Genomic DNA, 19,827 nt, shown 5'->3' with positions numbered 1-19,827 from the left:
AAATCACATGCAAATGGTGTAACAGAATCAATCATCAAGCAAACCAAATAAAATCAGAATCCTTCAGAAAGAATCCCCTATTCAAAATAGAATTCCATACCTCTTCTCACTTCCATCCATGACAAAGTTTCAAAATTTTTCTAACTAGAAATACTGCCTTTCATTTCATATTTAGAGAGGACAGAGAACTGAAAATATCACTGCTACAGGTAACTTGTTGATTCAATTGTATTTGATTTGATATTGATTTTATTTGATATTACATTTCCAGGAAGCTGGTTTTGTCACAACAGATCGTTTCAGAAAGGAAAACTGCATTACAGGGAAAGAAGACAGAAATAAGAGTTGAGGGAACAGTGCAGGTAAACTTCATGTGATTCCAAATTTTGCTTTGGCCCAGCTTTAGGTGTATTTCAGATAGGTGGAACTCTTGAATCTACTCCATTTATGCAAGCCTCTATCTGCCCCCAGAATTGAATCTCCGGTGTTTCTTTAAATCAGACACAAGTCTCTAGGGCTGGACTGAGGGACACAGGCAAAGCCTATGCAAAAATGGAATTATAAATACTATATCCGTTCTTTAGAGAACGAAGTTGTATATTTTATAAAGTGATATAGCTGTTAAAACTATTTTAAAGTGAGGAAACTGAGGTTCAGAGAAACCATGAGATATGTGCACTATCACTCAAGTCAAACACACAGAGCTAGGATTCAAATATAGGTGTGTTCAACTCCTCAGGCCATGCTCCTTTTTTATACCTCACCTAATCTTAAAAGTACTGTATGCTTGTTTATCTAATAGCTCCTTCAAGCCCCATTTCTTCACTCCTAAACATCCTACTCATCATTATCTTGTTATAAACAGTTAGGAAACTTTCATTTAAGACACTTGATTCAAAGAAAAAATTCAAAAAAAGACAGTAGTTTACAGGGTTGTTTTTTTTTTTTTAATTTTTAGCAATGGGGTCTTACTATATTGCCCAGGCTGAAGTGCAGTGACTATTTACAGGCATGATCATAGCACATGGTAACCTTGAACTCCAGTCTCAGCCTCCTGAGTAGCTGGCACTACAGGCATGTGCTGCTGTGCCAGGCTGCTGGTTGAATTTAAACGGTAGTTTCAAAAAGAACTATTTTCACTGGCACTTTGTGTACATTTTACAATAAACATCATGGCCAACCATTAATATCTACTCTAGGCAAAATTATGAAGTATATTAAATTTGCCTTTCAAGACCTCAGTCACATAAATTCTATATTTCATCACATATTAAGAAGGATCTAAAATTCATTTGCATTCAAGATTAAGTAATTCAAAATAGATGACGGGCTTTGCTTTCATAGGATTTAAAGGTTTAAGGTGCTGATTTCTCAGGCCTTTCTATATATTTATTAGTATCATAAACATGTTATACAGCATTCCCCAAAATTCTTTGACCACAGAACACTTTTTTCTCTACATAGAATCTCAATGAAGGACAAACGCTGGCTGACAGGCCATCAGCCAAGTTTTCCCTGCAACAGTTTTATTTTTCTCTAAAGTCCCTAAGGAGTAAAAATTATAAGTGAATGATCCAAAAATGAAATTTAAAAAAACAAACCCATTTTTACAATAGCATCAAAAAGAATAAAATACTCAGAGTAAGTTTAACAAATGAAGTGCAAAACTTGTACTCAAACCACAAAGCATTGTTGAGAGAAATTAAAGGTCTAAATAATGGAAAGATGTCCAATGTTCACGGATTGAAAGGCAATATTGTTAAGATGACCATACTCCCCAAACTGATCTACAAATTCAAATCAACCCCTAGCAGAATTCCAGCTGGCTTTGTAGAACAGGACAAGCCAATTCTAAGACTCATGAAACTCAAGAGACTCAGCATAACCAACACAATCTTCTAATAGAAGAAGAAAATTGAAAGATCAGTCCGGGGCGCGGTGGCTCATGCCTGTAATCCCAGCATTTTGGGAGGCCAAGACAGGTGGATCACGAGCTTAGGAGATCGAGACCATCCTGGCTAACACAGTGAAACCCCGTCTCTACTAAAAATACAAAAAAAGAGCTGGGCGTGATAGCGGGCGCCCGCAGTCCCAGCCACTGGGGAGGCTGAGGCAGGAGAATGGCGTGAACCCGGGAGGCGGAGCTTGCAGTGAGCCAAGATTGCGCCACTGCACTCTAGCCTGGGCGACAGAGCGAGACACTGTCTCAAAAAAGAAAAAAAAAAAGAAAGATCAGTACTTCCCAATTTGGAAACTTACTAGAAAGCCACAGTAATGAAGACAGTAAGGAACTGGCATAAGAATAGACATATAGGTCAATGGAATAGAATTGAGAGTCCAGAAATAAACCCATATATCTACAGTCAAATGATTTTCAACCAGGGTGCCAAGATCATTCAATAGGGAAAGAATAGTCTTTTCAACAAATGGTGCTGAAACAACTGGATAGCCACACGCAAAAGACTCAAGTTGGACCCTTACTTCACATCATATACAAAAATTAATCCCAAATGGATCAAAGGCCTTAATGGGAGAGTCAAAACTATAAAACTCTCAGATAAAAATATAGGGATAAATATTTATGAACTTGGATTTGGCAATAAATTCTTAAACATCAAACCCATTAGCCTCAGTAAAAATAAATAAATTGGACTTTATCAAAATTAAACTTTTTTGCTGCAAAGGATACTGTTAAGACAGTGAAAAGACAACCCATGGAATGGGAGAAAATATTTGCAAATCATATCTAATAGACTTGTTTTCAGTGAGAAACTCTTACAATCCCCAATAATAAAACAAGTAACTCAATTAAAAAATGGGCAAAGGATCTGAATTGACATTTCTCCAAAGAAGATATACAAATAGCCAATAAATGCATGAAAAGATGCTCTATATCATTAGTCATCAGGAACACACAAATGAAAATCACAATGAGCTTCCACTTCACACCTGTAAAATGGCTATAACCAAAGACATAGAGGCTAATAAATGTTGGCCAGAATGTGGCGTGGAGAACATTCATACACTGCTGGTAGGCATGTAAAATGGTGGAAAAGTTTGACAGTTCCTCAGAAATTTAAATGCAGAACAATCATTTGACTCAGCAATTTCACTTCCAGCTACATACACAAGAGAATTGAAAACATATGCTCACAAAAAAAGCTTGTATGTGGATGTTCATAGCAGTATTATTCACAGTATCCAAAAGGTGGAAACAACCCAAATGCCCATCAACGGATGAATGAATAAACAAAATGTGGTATATCTACGTAATGGGATATTATTTGGCCATCAAATGAATAAAATACTATTACAAGCTACAATATGGACACATTTTGAAAACAAGCTAAAGAAGCCAGCCATAAAAGATCACATATTATATGATTTCATTTATATGAAATATCCAGAACAGGCAAATATAGAGAGACAGTATATTAGTGATTTATTAAGCCTGGGGGAGGACAGGATTGGAGGATTGGGAGTGACAGCTTAAGGGCACAGGGTTTCTTTTCAAGGTGATGAAAATGTTCTAAAATTGACTGTGGTGAGGGTTGCACAACTCTTTGAATATACTTTGTGTAACCTTTAAATGAGTGAATTTTATGGTATATTAATTATATCTCAGTGAAGCCATTTCCCCCAAAAATCTGTAGCACAGGCCTCAAAATGTGCTCAGTGGAATGGTTCCTTCCATGGACCGTGGGTTATTTGTCCACAAAGCGCTAAGGAGCTTGTACCACTATAAAAACGTAACAAGACTTTCTTGAAAAGAAAGTGTGCTGCTTACCCGAGCACAAGCTTATGTCATTCATAGTCTCCTGTGAGTAGCACTGATCTGTCGCACCACACACACCAAATAGAATGGTTTTTAGCATCTCTGGTGACTATAGCTACAGAGACGAAAGTGAGGAGGGAAAGCAATCTTGTAACAGTGGCTACTCCCAAATTTCCATGTTAGCAGGTGGAGCATGAGACCATGACTGAGAGGAGAGAGCTGTTAGCCAAGTGCCAAAGGTGGAAGCAGGGGTAGGGTATGGAAGATGAAGAATCGAAACAGAAATATAAAGCCAATCCAGAGCTGGAAGTTGAACAAGAGAAACACAGCTAAGAAAACAGCAGTAATGATGTATTCAAATTTAGCTTCTTTAAGAAGCATCTGGAGAAAAAAATATGGGTGACAAGCTGCCACCCTCACTGCCCTGGTTGGGATATAGAAGGACCTGAGAGGAGGGTCAGGAATCTATACAACAAGCAGTACAGACAATTTCAATGCAAGCAGTCCTTGAACCCCATATTAAAACAGTGAACTAGAGGAAGAAGCAGAAAATAAATGCACACAGCAGGGATGGAATCATTTTATAGAAGAGATTTTATGGAGCTGAATCCCTGGTAGTCACAAGAGGACTCTTAAAATTGAAGCTGAGTCCATTTTTGAAAAAAGAAAAAAACCTATGCTTAACTATTTCGCAATATAAGATTTTGACTTATTCTTACTGTAATTACAAATCAGGACTTTAAGCAATGTCCTATATATTTTTTAAAGGAACAACATGAAGTCACACAATGTCCTATTTTTAGTAAAAAAAAAAAAAAAAGAAAAAAAAAAGACGTTAGGATGTAAAAAACAAAATAAAAGCTATAGTTTAAATTTCTAGCTCTTCTTAGAGTTATAGAGGTATATTTCATCAACAATGTATAACAAAGTAATTTCAATTAAGTTAAATATCAGGTTAAAAAGAGCTATGAGTTAGGGTTCAAGTTTAAAGAGAGCTACAAACAGGGAGTCTAGGCCTTAAATAAACCAACCTACAAGTATTTATTGAACACCAACCACATAACCATCATTTTATAGGCACCATGAAAAAGAAGACAAATGTCCTTGGCTCCAAGGATATTATAAATATGGAGACAAGTCATTTAATAATAAATGAGAATCATTTATTCATTCAGCAAACATTTACTGAGTATCTGCTAGGCTGAAGACTGGCAAATATGAATGAAAAATTATTTTGTATTTATTATCTATCCTTCATGCCTTTTTGCTTGTCTAGAGTATTTTATAATGATTTTAAGTGCTAGTTAAATTGTTCCAGTTAATTGTTCCAGTGTTGGCTAATAACAACTGCTAATAATATTGATTTCAGGTTTGAGAGAATATAGCCCTCAAGACAGTTAGAATTAACACTAATTGAAAATTATGCCTTTAATTGATCCTAAAGTAAAAAAAAAATCTGGTAATGGCTTTTGCTTTTAATTACATGTACTTACTTTTCCTTTCAAACTGCCTTTAAACTCTTCATATCATTTATTCTGGGATTTAACTAAAATACTGCCTGATATTATTTCCTAAGACTTTACACATGTATATCTCAGTCTTTGAATACAGCCAAGAGAAGGGATCCTATCTTATGCCCTTTTATATTCCCATCATACAGCACCACTTCCTAAAGATTAATAATGATCCATTCAAATATGAAAGAATCTTGTTATAAGTACAACGTAATTGGAGAGGTGCTAGACTGCAGGATTGCGACATTATTTCAGTCTTTTACTCAACAGAGTTATGTTTCTAAGAATGCGAGTGATGCCCTATTCACAAGAAAAATAAACTGTGAAATAACGGCATTACACTGTTTTAATGAGAAAGATGATAATAGGTTTTCCTGACAAAAATGATTAGATTTATGGATCAGAAAAGTTCATATACTAGTTCAGAAGAAAAGCACTTAAATATGTTGATCAGCCAAGCTCCCTGTGCAATGTAAAGCTGTGTAAATGTTAATCCCAAAGTAAAATCTTTACCTAGTAGAAATTTAAAATTTAGTCTCACACCTGTAGCCCGTCCCACCCCAGCCGCCGGCACCGGACCGGAAGCCGCCATGCCCGAGTGCCTCAAGTGCGACAAGGAAGTGTACTTCGCCGAGAGGGTGACCTCTCTGGGCAAGGACTGGCCTCGGCCCTGCCTGAAGTGCGAGAATGTGGGAAGACGCTGACCTCCGGGGGCCACGCTGAGCAGGAAGGCAAGCCCTACTGCAACCACCCTTGTTAGCCGCCATGTTTGGGCATAAAGGCTTTGGCGGGGGTGAAGCCGACAGCCACACTTTCAAGTAAACCGGGTGGTGCAGACCTCATCCTTGGCCGCTCGCTGGGCCACTGTCCAGGCAAATGCCAGACCTCACCCCCAGATGCCCAGGGCTCCTTTGTAGCCCCTAATGCCCTCAATAAACATGAACACTTGGAAAAAAAAAAAAAAAAAAGAAACTTAAAATCTAGAGGGAAGATGACAGGAACAAAAGACATTTAATTAAAAAGAAAGAAGATAAGAATGTTAATGCACCCAGTTTAAATTTTTTGTGTTTAGGAAGACTATAAAGTGAATGTAGGTTGTATTTTTACTATCATGTTATTTATATGCCATTATTAGGTAGCTGAATTTCTATTTCAGCCATTACAAACTGCATCAGTTGCTTTTAACCTGTCTTGCCAAGCATATCTGACAACTCCTACCTACCTTCAGTTCTCTAAGTTCTTTTCTTTTGTCCCATCAGACGCCTACTTCAATCTTCAAGCCCTTCTCCATCCTCTTCAAATCAACAGCTTCTAGCTTTATCTACTCTTTTTAACTTCCTTAACTTCCTGTTTCCACTTTTCCTTCGATTGAATTGACCTCTGACTCTCTATCAGCTCCATTCTGCCCCACGCCTCCTGAATGGTGCTGGAGAAAATGGCAAAAACCACCTGCTACTCAAAGATCAACAACATCAGCAACACCTGGGAGCTTATAGGAACTGTAGAATTTCAGTCCTGCCCCAGGTCCTCTGAATCAGAATCTGGAGTTTAACAAGATCGCCAGATGATTCATATGCACATTAAAACTGACAAACATCAACAGAAAACACTGCTATAAAAATCATGGTCTCCAGTGGCAACTGAGTGGCAATTGACCTTAGTGCCTCTCAACATCCTAGGCAGGTGTCCCTGAGCAGCATGCTATTCCATTCCCCAGAGCTGCCATTTCCAACCTGACTCTCTCTTTGGAAGTTAATCCATTGCTTTACCACTATCATTAGCAAATAACATTACCTTTTCCTTTGCCGTAAAAAAGAAAGAAAGGAAAGAAAGGGAAGGGAAGGGGAGGGGAGGGCTCAGGCAGAAAGTTCTCCCTTTGCTATCCTCACTTGCTTACCTCTGTGTCCACTCGTTTTCCCTTCTCTTCAACAATGGGAGAAGTACCTTTGCCACAGATTGTGGTCAGTTTTTAATCTATATCCTCAAATCTATCTCCCTCCACCTCCCAGTTTTCACTCCATCCACAGAAAAATTTAATCTGCCATTTTCATTTAAAGCTGTTTCTGCTACTGCCTCAACTGACTTCATCCTCTCATATCCAGCTTCTAACCTCACCATCTAATCTCTGATTCAAGTGTCACCTCTGCAGCCTGGCATCTGCCTTCACCATTCCAGGGACACTGCTCTGAGGAACCAATCTCACTCTGCACCATTTGACACTGTTTGTCATTCTCTCATTTGGATCCTCTCTGTAGTTTGCTTTAAGAATAACTGTCCCCTCTGGTTTTGTTTTTCAATTTCTTGCTACTCTTCTGTCTCTGTCATGAATCTATTTCCTCTGCATGTACCTCAAGGTTGTTCCCAGGAATGCATCTTTGGCTCTTCCCATTTCTCATTCCTTACTGCATGATCTCATCTATTCTCATGCCATATGTTGATGATTCCCAATCTATAGCCCAGATACCTCTGATAAACCTGTTACTAAACTTCTTGTGTGTTGCTCCACTTAGATGTAACTGAAACAACTCCCATTCAGCATGTCCCAAACTGATTTCATTGTTCACTTAATACCTGTTTATTGCGCACCTACCATGAGCCAATCCTAGGTAATGGGGATGCAGTAATAATTAAGCATACCCCTCTCCTAACTTCTGTTGCTTACATGGAAGAAAGGCATATAGACAATAAACAAATAGAAATCAGGTGGTGATGAGAGTATGTGAAAAATAAAGGTAAGTAAGGGAGATAGAAGGTGCTGGGGTCAGTGTTATTTTATTGGTGGTGGTCAAGAAAGGCCCCTTTAGGTTGAGGGTGGGGCCAGTGGCTCACACCTGTAATCCCAGCACCTGGGGAGGCTGAGGTGGGCAGATAGCTTGAGTTCAGGAGTTTGAGACCAGCCTGGGCAACGTAGGGAGACCCCAGTCTCTACAAAAAATACAAAAGTTAGCCAGGTGTGGTGAAGCATGCTTGTGGTCCCAGCTACTCTGGAGGCTGAGGTGGGAGGATGGCTTGAGCCAGGGAGGAGGAGGTTGCAGGGAGCCAAGATTGCATAACTGCACACCAGCCTAGAAAACAAAGCCAGATTCTTTCTCAAAAAAAGAAAGAGAGAAAAAGAAAGGTCTCTTCTTTGATAAGCTGGCCTGTGAGTAGAGAGCTGAAGAAAGGGAGGAAATGAGCCATGGTGGGGAGAGAATTCCAGTATGAGGGAATAGCAAGTGCAAAAGCCCTGAGGCAGGATGAGGCAGGAGTGTGTTGGGGCGGCCCAGAAACAATAAGGCTGGAGCAATTGGAGTGAAAGACACAGTGATAGGAGGTGAGTCCTGGGAGGCAGCAGGGGCCAGGTAGGTGGGAGAGGGTTTAGTGGGCTCTGAGAAGGACTTTGCTTTTACAATTAGTGGAATGGGAGCCACTGGAGTTTTGAGCAGGAAAATGACATGTTCTGACTTGATTCCTATCCACCAAACTTCACCTCCTTAGCCGTCTCCTCCCTATACTCTCCATCTCAGTGAAAGGCCCTTCCATCATCTGACCCTTATAATTCTCTCCTTCTCTTTCTTAAGTTTCAGAGAACCTCAATACAGTAGTCCAGTTTTAAATACACCATTATTCTGCATAAGGGGTCCTGGTTGCTAATAGCTTACAGCCTATAATGTTGTAACCATAGCTTTTAAATTAATTTTCCACAGCCAACAAGTAATAAAAGTACTTCAAATATAAGGATTTTTTTTTTTTTTTTTTTGAGGCAGTCTTGCTCTTCGCCTAGGCTGGAGTGCAGTGGTGCGATTTCAGCTCACTGTAACCTCCACTTCCCAGGTTCAAGTGATTCTCCTGCCTCAGCCTCCCAAGTAGCTGGGATTACAGTCGCATGCCACCATACCCAGCTAATTTTTGTATTTTTAATAGAGTCAGGGTTTTACCATATTGGTTAGGCTGGTCTGGAACCCCTGACCTCAGGTGATCCACCTGCCTCAGCCTTCCAAAGTGCTGGGATTACAGGCGTGATCTTTTTTTTTTAAGAATATGTGAGAATTATCTCATCACCTGCACATTCTGCACATGCATCCAAGAACTTAAAAAAAAAAAAGTCTACCTTTTGCCATTATCAGGGGAAAAATATTATCTCAGAAAGCAACAAAGGTGTTAAAGTAAGATAGTTGGTCTTTCTGTATTATGAAAACACATTTATCACAAAGTCATGAATTTCTGGATGTTCTCTTGTATCAGGAAACTTTGATATGAAGTATAAAAGTTATTATGCAGAACAGGAAACTGAAGCTGGGAAAGTAAGGTGACAGGTTCAGATCACACAGCTCATAGGAACATAAACTGTCTCCTGGCTTGTTGGACTTTTCACTTTAATACAGAAAAGCCAAACTTCAACAGGTGCACTTTTATTTTTTGACAACCTTTGTTGAAGAAGTAAAAACCAGATCATCATTTAGTTCTTTTTATTTGAGATAATGGCAAGACTTGTCAATTGCAGAGGCAGGAATGAGGCATGCTCAGAAGCCCTTGGAATTGAGCTCAGAATTCCCTAAGTCTAAGCAATCTTGGTACTCAGAGCCAAGTCACACCATGGAACCTGCCCCACAAGTTGAAGCCTTCTCAAACAGCTCAGCCCTTCAGGCAAGGTTTAATCATATCTAATTCTGTAGCTCTATTCTAACTGAAGCATTTGATTTTTACCTATTCAATATGCTATTTATTTCATATTGACCCCAAAGCAAATCAGTGGTCTTTTTGTGGCGCCCTTTCCAAAAGGTATACATTTAGAATAATGCTTTAAATACAAATTATTCACCTGGTGGAAGGCAGAGAAAGGGGGCATGTACATAAGCTTAGAAGGAGTGTACAAATGCCAGGGAGACTGGTCATTCAGGAAATTTAAAAGATATTCCAGTGGATATAAGGAAAACAGCACACACAGCCATTATTTAGTTAAACAACTCTGCTTATCTCAGGTGCATATCTGGCATCACTGATGCCTAATAAATTAACGAACATGTCCCATCCTGAAATCCTGAACTTCTGCACACAATGACTTAGATCATAAAGTAACCAATGAAAGCATGAGACAATGCCAGCCTGAAACTTTCAATGCACTTGGCTCTATTTAGATTTGGATGAGAGGAAGAGGCAAAGGCCTCCATGTTCTCGGCTTTTGATTTCCTGGGTCTTTTGTTCCCTCCAAAGTTCCTAGGGTCTTACTACAGAGGAAGATACAGATTTGAGGGAGAAGTAGGTGAGTTCTGTCTGGGATATCTAAGTGAATATCTTCATTAAATGAGAAAAGATGTCCCTAGAACTCAGGACATAAGCCTGGACTGCAGATAAAAGTTAGCGACATGCCAGCAAAGGTCTACTAGGTTATCCCATGGAGGTAGATGGCCCAGGAAGAGTGTACAAAGTGGAAAGAGGCTGTAGGGCAGGACAGTCTCCTTGACTGCATGGTTTTTACCAGCAGCCTGGCAAATAGCAGGTAGTGCAGGGGAGAATGGGTCAGTTGAGGCATAGGGATTGGTAGAGTGAGTGAGGCAGAAGCTGAAATCGTTCAACACAGAGTCTAGACTGAGAAGGAAAGAAAGCAATGCCATCAGCAAGTTGAGAGACTTGGAGAAAAGGAAGAAGTCAAGAGATTGGTTGTGGCTACTACACTTACTAGCTGTGTAATCTTGAGTCTGTCACTTAACATCTCTCTTAAAAGTTATACATTCCATGTGTAACTATGCCAGGGTTCTAGCCTCTGCTCTCTGGCATGAAAAATAAGCTATCTGATAGATACATTAAGAGTATTCCTCAAAACACAGTTTCTTCATCCAAACAAGTAACTCTCTGCTAGGGTGAGAGGCCATTTGAAAAGAGTGAGAGGAGGAAGGAAGGGAGAAGGTATTCCAGAATATGAATAATCTCTCTATCTCTTCCTTGACAAAATAGGTTACATGCAACTAAGTCCAACTTTGATGGACTCATGTATAACCATCAAGGTACATGGTTCCATTTACAATACAAGGCTTGCACAAAACCTAGGAGTTGCAGAATATACATTTCTAGCAGCAGCAATAAGCAGAGAGGCCCCCTACTCCCATAAACTCCACATTCTTTTTCCAGCTGCATGCCAGACCAACAATAACCAAACTATTACTACTCCCTCAGGAAAAGCAGGAATGTGAAAATAGAACAGAACTGAAATCTATTAAGATTCATATCCATAGGAGTTTTTTATGAGGCTAACAAAATACATTAGAAAAACTAAGACCAACTGTAGTGCAACCCCCAATCTTTAAATTGCTCAGAGGTTGAAAATTGCTTAGAGAAAAAGCCTTCCTTTTTCTCCACAACCTCGCCAGCATCTGTTGAGTTAATTAGAATTTCCTTTTGGTGAAGAGAACACAGTTTAACAAAAACTATTTGCTGTTTGGATTTTGGAAGAGAAACCCAGTAATCTATTAATATTATGCTTTGGAGAAAAGTAATAAAACCCATTCATGATCTGAATCCTTAAGATTTCAAAACCTCTTTTTATTTAATCAGGGGCTCTGTGCTTAAAATGCTGTGAATACTGCAAATGGAGAGAAAAGGTAAAGCTGCACTTCCTGCTCTTAAAAACTAAAACATCTATCCTAGACATGTTGTCTGTATGTTGTTTCAACCTCATGCTAGGGCTCTACAAAACCGGAATGGAAAGTTGTTTTCTTTTAACTTTTAAGTTTAGGGTACAGGTACAGGTGCAGGATGTGCAGATTTCTTACATAGGTAAAAGTGTGTCATGGGGTTGGTTGTACAGATTATTTCATCACCCTGGTATTATACACAGTATCCATTAGTTATTTTTCCTGCTTCCCTCCCTCCTCCCACCTTCTACCCTCTAATAGGACTCAGTGTGTGTTGTTCCTCTCTATGTGTTCTTGTGTTCTCATCATTTAGCTCCCACTTATAAGTGAGAACACATAGTATTTGGTTTTCTGTTCTTGCATTAGTTTGCTGAGGATAATGGCTTCCAGCTCCATCTATGTTCCTGTAAAGGACATGAGGACATGATCTCATTCTATTTTATGGCTGTATAGGATTCCATGGTGTAAATGTGCCCCATTTTATTTATCCAGTCTATCATTAGTGGGTGTTTGGGTTGATTCCATGTCTTTGCTATTGTGAATAGTGCTGCAATGAACACATGCATGCATATGTCTTAATAATGAAACGATTTGTATTCAATTGGGTATATACCCAGTAATGGGATTGCTGAGTTGAATGGTATTTCTGTCTTTAGGTCTTTGAGGAATCACCACACTGTCCTCCACAGTGGTTGAACTAATTTACATTCCCAGCAACAGTGTAAAAGTGTTCCCTTTTCTCCACAACCTCGCCAGCATCTGTTATTTTTTTTTATTTTTTAATAATACCCATTCTGACTGATGTGAAACAGTATCTCATTGTGCTTTTGAATTGCATTTCTCTAGCGATCAGTGATGTTGAGCTTTTTTTCACACGATTGTTGGCTGCATGTATGTCTGTTTTTGAGAAGTCTCTGTTAATGTCCTTTGGCCACTTTTTAATCTTTTTTTTTCTTGTAAATTTGTTTAAGTTTCTTATGGATGCTGGATATTAGACCTTTGTCAGATGCATAGTTTGCAAAATTTTTCTCCCATTCTGTAGGTTGTCTGTTTACTCTGTTGGTAGTTTATTTTGCTGTGCAGAAACTGTTTAGTTTAATTAGACCCTATTTGTCAATTTTTGCTTTCATTAAAGTTGCTTTTGGCATCTTCGTCATAAAATCTTTGCCCGTGCCTATGTCCTGAATGGTATTGCCTAGGTTGTCTTCCAGGGTTTTTATAGTTTCGAGTTTTACATTTAAGTCTTTAATTCATCTTGAGTTAATTTTTGTATATGGTGTAAGGAAGGGGTCCAGTTTCAGTTTTCTGCATATGTCTAGCCAGTTATCCCAGCACCATTTATTGAATAAGAAGTCCTTTTCCCATTGCTCCTTTTTGTCAGGTTTGTTGAAGATCAGATAGTTGTAGATGTGCAGTCTTATTTCTGGGTTCTCTTTTCTGTTCCATTGATTTATGTGTCTATTCTTGTTCGAGTACCATGCTGGTTTGGTTACTGTAGCCCTGTAGTATTGTTTGAAGTTGGGTAGCATGTTGCCTCCAGCTTTGTTCTTTTTGTTTAGGATTGCCTTGGCTAGGCCAGGCGCGGTGGCTCCCACATGTAATCCCAAAACTTTGGGAGGCTGAGGCAGGTGGATCACAAGATCAGGAGATCAAGACTATCCTGGCTAACACAATGAAACCCTGTCTCTACTAAAAATATAAACAATTAGCCAGGCATGGTGGCACATGGCTGTAGTTCCAGCTACTCTGGAGGCTGAGGCAGGAGAATCGCTTGAACCCGGGAGGTGGTGGTTGCAGTGAGCCAAGATTGCGCCACTCCACTCCAGCCTGGGTGACAGAGCGAGACTCCATCTCAAAAAAAAAAAAAAAGTATTGCCTTGGCTATTTGGGATTGTTTTTTGTTCCATATGAATTTTAAAATAAATTTTTCTAATTCTGTGAAGAATGTCAGTGGTAGTTTAATGGGAATAACATTGAATCTATAATTTGCTTTGGGCAGTATGGCCATTTTGATGATATTGATTCTTCCTATCCAGGAGCATGGAATGTTTTTCTATTTGTTTGTGTAATCTCTGATTTTGCAAAGTATTTTTCTTATCTTTGAAAACATTGATTGTAATCCCAGCACTCTGAGAGGCTGAGGCGGGCCTATCATTTGAGCCCAGGAGTTTGAGATCAGCCTGGGCAACATGGTGAAACCCCGTCACTACAAAAAATACAAAAATTAGCCGGTCATGGTGATGCATGCTTGTAGTCCTAGCTAATTGGGAGGCTGAGTTGGGAGGATGCCTTGGGCCCAAGAGGTGGAGGTTGCTGTGAGCTGTGATCATGCTGCTGCACTCCAGCCTGGGCGATAGAGCCATACTTTGTCTCAAACAAACAAACAAAACATTGAAAAAACCTATTATGAGAGAATGATCATCATAGAATGTCGCTGAATTGTAGAAAATAAGATGCCTTAACTTTTGGTGCTTTGAGAGGTACTAGGTTGGCAGTTTAGGTGTCAGTGATGAACTATTATTAATACATATTTAACAACCAAAATACCCAAATGTGAGTGATGTAGATTTTCTGGAGGAATCCCAGTCCACTCTGCCTTGATGTAACAGAAAATCTCTCTGGTTCTGGGACCTTCAAAGGTATGTGTGCACACTTGGGGGAAGAGGGAACCTGTGGCCCCTGCCCAAGAGGCTTCTTGTTGAATGACAGACAACTAATGCCTTATTGGCATTGCCCAGGAATTGGCAAGCCCAGGGAGAAAGTTCTGTTCTGGACTGCACAGCTCACCATTCTTTACTTGGCCCAAGCAGAGAGGAAAGTTAAAATCCTTAGAGAGGAAGACCCAGATTGTGTTAGGTGTTGGCAGGAGGAAGTGGTAGAACATATATTTGTTTTCATTTCCCCAGAATTGGCATGCACTCAGCAAATGTTTCCATAAATTAAATAAACTAATTTTAGTGCCCATTTTGCTGTTAACTTATTGTATGACTTCAAGCAAGTGATTTTTGCTTAAGCCTCAGTGTCTCTAACTTTACAGTTGGTATAACCCCTGAGATAACACCTATGAACAAATTTATAAATTCTAAAGCTCTATGCACATGAAAGGATGAAAAATAAGTTGACTCTGATTTTTTGTTTGTTTTGTTTTGAGGCAGGTTTTCACTCTGCCGCCTGGACTGGAGCGCAGTGGCGCAATCTCAACTCTGCAACTTCTGCCTCCTTGGCTCAAGCAATCCTCCCACCTCAGTCTCCGGAGTAGCTGGGACTACAGGCACACAGCCACCATGTCAAGCTAATTTTTGTATTTTTTTTGATAAAGACAGGGTTTCAACATGTTGCCCAGGCTCGTCTCAAACTTCTGAGCTCAAGCAATCCACCCACCTTTGCCTCCCAAAGTCCTGGGATTACAGGCATGAGCCACTGCACCCAACCAGTTGTCTCTGTTTTGCTTCTTCTCAAATACCGACAGATATTAAACATTGTCAAAAACACAGTGCTAATATTTTCTATGACTTTCTTCCAATCTAAAAGCTTCTATAGCTTGTGAAAACACACGTTCTTGCTCATAGGCTAAAGCTAATTTCATTATAAAATTTAAAAAATGTGGCCTTAAGTGTCTTTGTTTTTTTCAGAGTTGAACGTTATAAAAATTTTTGTTCACCTTAGTTTTAATTAAGATGCATTTTCTAGGCTGCTCCGCAAAAACTCATTTAACACATAGTGTAGTCACCTACATTTCTGCTGTTAATTCTTAGTTCTGACAACTATAGCTGTATCTACTACTTATAGTCTATTACTGTTATAAATTGAATACTTACAACGTCCACAGCACTGTGCTTTGGGTTTTATATATATTCTCTACAATCTTCATAACAACTCAGTAAGGAAGATATTATTCTTTTTCTACACATGCAAAAAGAGACTCTGAAAGGTAAAGCGACTCAGCGCAGCTAAGAAATAATAGAGCCAGGATTCAGCCAAGTCTGGCGTACTTCAGTGTCCTTGGTCTTTCTGTTATGTCAGCTAACTGACTTCAAACATATTTATGGAACATAGCCCACTGGTAAATTAGAGTCTATATATATGAATGTCAGAACTACCAATTCATTTTTAAGAAGAAAAGGAAGAGGAGGGATGGGGGAGGAGGAGGAGGAAGAGGAGAATGAACAGAAGGGGGAAGAATGAGGAAGATGAGGAGGAGGAAAACCACTGTAATATGTAACTTTTCCAAAAATCTTTACTAAATGTGCCTCAGATTACCACACTTAATGCCCTTCATTGTTTGGTACAATCAAATGAACAGTATACAATCATTCTTTTGACATTTTCTAATTCAAATAACAGCCTTGATAGTACTAAAATAAAGCAGGAAAAAGCTTCTACAGTGCTCCTTGTGTAAAAATAATCTTTAAAAGATTTTAAAGATAATTCCCACCATCAAGCATACAAAAGAGGTCCCTGCATCTTTCACCTATTACATCATCTATCTCTACTGATTCCACTTCAGCAGGGAATAGCTTGTTTAGTAACTATTGTTGGGTCTTTGCAGATTCTGCTACAGGTGTCTTGTGCTTAAGAATGAGTAACTTCTTCTAGTATTACCACACTGGCTGGAGGCAAAACTCTTAAGAAACGTGAAGTAGAACTTGGCTTGAAGCCCTTTGAACATATAATTACTCTCTAAATTTCCAGTCTACACAATAGCATTTTACAGTAGCAACATCATTCCAGCACAGTGAGAGAAATGTCAAACTTAGCTTATTGGTAAAAATAGTCTACATAGCTTAAAAAATTATGCACATTTTAAATAAGTTTGAAACATAAGCTAACTTCCTACATTTCTTTCCAGTCTTTGGAATATGGGCAATTTGACACTCAGCCTACAATTAGAAAATATAGAATGTGCAATCAGAAAAGCTAAAAAAGCTAACTATGAATCAAAGAAATATGTATATTACACTTAATTATTCAGAAGTTAATTATCCAGAATCATCCAATATTAGCCAGACCATTCAAATCTTCTTCATTTCCCTCATTTTGAGTCACTGATCAGCAAGCTGTGCACATCTCCAGGAGTACTTATAAAAATTAAGTTAAGAGACAAGGAGACTCTCTTATCAGCTAATATTTAGGGCCCTAAAACCTAGGTAAAGAAATAACAGCAATGGGCCTGGCGCGGTGGCTCACGCTTGTAATCCCAGCACTTTGGGAGGCCGAGGTGGGCGGATCACGAGGTCAGGAGATCGAGACCACGGTGAAACCCCGTCTCTACTAAAAATACAAAAAATTAGCCGGGCGTGGTGGCGGGCGCCTGTAGTCCCAGCTACTTGGAGAGGCTGAGGCAGGAGAATGGCGTGAACCCGGGAGGCAGAGCTTGCAGTGAGCCGAGATCGCGCCACTGCACTCCAGCCTGGGCGACAGAGCAAGACTCCGTCTCAGAAAAGAAATAACAGCAATGGTTATCAACTGGGGTAATTGAGAGGATGTGACACATCAGAGCACCCTAGGAATTGTCTCTACCAATTCAATTGTTTTGTTCAATTTGTAAATTTGATTATGTGAATCATTTTAATCTTGGCTATATATTCTAAAGTTGATATTAAGTCTTGCTTAAATTTAATCACAATTTTTGGAAATCCTAAATGGGGGCAGTGGGGAAGAGGAGAAAATACTTTCAGTTCAAATGCAAACATTTAACATTTCATTTGAATTTTCTCTTCATTATAAAGTGATTAAACTGTATGCTCAATGTATTCAGCTGATTTACAAACATTTATGCTATAGCCATAAACCGTAACGTTACAATCCTGTTTAGTAATGGTCTTGTCCGTGAGTAGCTCACAGACGGATGATTGGCAGGTCGGCTGGGTCTAAAAATAAAACAATGAGAAGAATAGTTGAGTATCCACAGGGAAGTAGAAAAATAACAAGACTGATTTTCCAGTGAGCGTTATGGAAATCAGTATCTTCAACTTAAATACACACATTGTGAATGATTTAAGTTTTAATGAGGTGCAAGTTAGATTGTGACTCTGAATTACTTCATAAGACAGAAGTGTAGTTAAAGCTTTAATCACCTTAGTTTATTTCACTGCCAACAATCATTTTACAATACCACAGTGCATTTAATAGTGGAAATGAAAACAACCCAGAAGAAATACAGTACCAGAGTCATAAGTTCAAACTTAAAGACTCACATGAGTGAGCTAAAATAAAACTAAAATGTCACATTTTGAAAACCAATCAGTGAGTCTGCCCATCAGGCACTCAACATTTCTGGAAGACCTACTATGTGGTAAGAATTGAACCAAGATTTTTCTTGTGGAGAATGAAGGGGGAGTTTGAACTGAGGATGGATCTGATTAAATAAATATTTCTAGAAGATCACAGGTCACTTTGCAGTAACATGTAGAATATATTGGAAGAAGGAGATACTAGAGCACAGAAGCCAATTAGGAAGGGATGAGGGCTTGGGCCATGTTACAGAGTTAGAGAGGAATGAGTGGAAGATAGAAATATTTTAAAAGAAGAATCAACAAGGTGGACCTCATAAGATTTCATGATGTAAGTTGGCATTATTGATAGAAATAGGAAAGATGGGAAAGGGAATCTCTTGCAGTTGAGCAGGTAGATTTTGGGTTGGTGTGGAATATCTTCCATTTAAGATGATGGTAGTTCATCTAAATGGTTGCTGGATCAATTTAATTTACCATAAGAACCCAAAGTATATGTGATTTCTTCATAATGTCACCTACTATAATTTTATGCAGTGATGAGGCTGAGTTTGAAAAGATGCAATCTATTAATTGTATTTTTACATATTTACTTTCTATTAATTAATACTAGTCAGATATAACACTCACTGCAGAAAGCTGAGATTTTACTGTATCTTTGAAACCTACTTTCTTATACAATGAATGTTGTCTACATCTTATCAATATATGAACTGTAAACAGATTCAAACTTTGCCTATGTTGAATCTGTTTGTCAGGAGATTGGGGTCTAAAACTATCTTGCACAGTATTGAGTCAATCACAGCATGCCACAATCTTTAAAACAGTTCACAGAGGCTAGTGTGTTCAGCTCATTGTGGATCTCTAAATTCTATGCTTTCATGTAAACAAGCTGTAGTCCAGAACCACCAGGCCTGCACTTAACCATCGGGCTCTATTTTAATCTCACTTCTCCTTCAAAATTACTGTCTTCCTGAAATGCCAAACGTATCTGTCACAAATTACAGAAGTTCTTTCCAATTCTCCTGATACTCCTTTATCTTTATGGTACATGAAATTAAGCAATAGATTACTTTTTGTTTTTTAAGCACACAACAAGTAGGAAACAAGGAGATCAGGAAATGGTATATTCAATGCTTTATATGTTTAGAATAGTTAACAAAATTGAGATTCAAATATAAAGAACATCTCGGCCCGGTGTGGTGGCTCATGCCTGTAATCCCAGCACATTGGGAGGCTGAGGCGGGCGGATCACCTGAGGTTAGGAGTCCGAGACCAGCCTGGCCAACATGGTGAAAACTCTGTCTCTACTAAAAGTACAAAGTTAGCCAGGTATGGTGTCACGCGCCTGTAGTTCCAGCCACTCAGGAAGCTGAGGCAGGAGACTCACTTGAACCAAGGAGGTGGAAGTTGCAGTGAGCCGAAATCGCACCATTGCTCTCCAGCCTGGGCGACAGAGCAAGACTCCGTCTCAAAAAAAAAAAACAACAAACAAACAAACAATCTCTGTACTAATCATACATGAACCATAAAATCCAGCCAATTCAATTTATAGTAGTGTAATGCTGTTTAAAAACTCTTGCTTAAATATTTCACACCCTAAAAGTGTTAGTCCCATACCAAGAAGTAGAGTAGTTCCTTGAATGCTGGGGTTGCATCCTCAGTTTCCACTATAGTATTTGAAAATAGGAGGT

At 39.1% G+C, this 19,827-nt stretch overlaps 1 pseudogene; it reads left to right on the top strand.

Annotated features, from left to right (window-relative positions):
- Positions 1–269: 269 nt before the first annotated feature.
- On the top strand, positions 270–6,279 carry LOC129486170 (cysteine-rich protein 1-like; annotated as a pseudogene).
- Positions 6,280–19,827: the final 13,548 nt, after the last annotated feature.

The sequence above is a fragment of the Symphalangus syndactylus genome, chromosome 1 (genome assembly GCF_028878055.3).
Source record: "Symphalangus syndactylus isolate Jambi chromosome 1, NHGRI_mSymSyn1-v2.1_pri, whole genome shotgun sequence".
In the NCBI taxonomy this organism is placed as follows: domain Eukaryota; kingdom Metazoa; phylum Chordata; class Mammalia; order Primates; family Hylobatidae; genus Symphalangus; species Symphalangus syndactylus.
The sequence above is the reverse complement of the archived record's forward strand: the minus strand, read 5'-3'. Positions and strand labels throughout refer to the sequence as shown.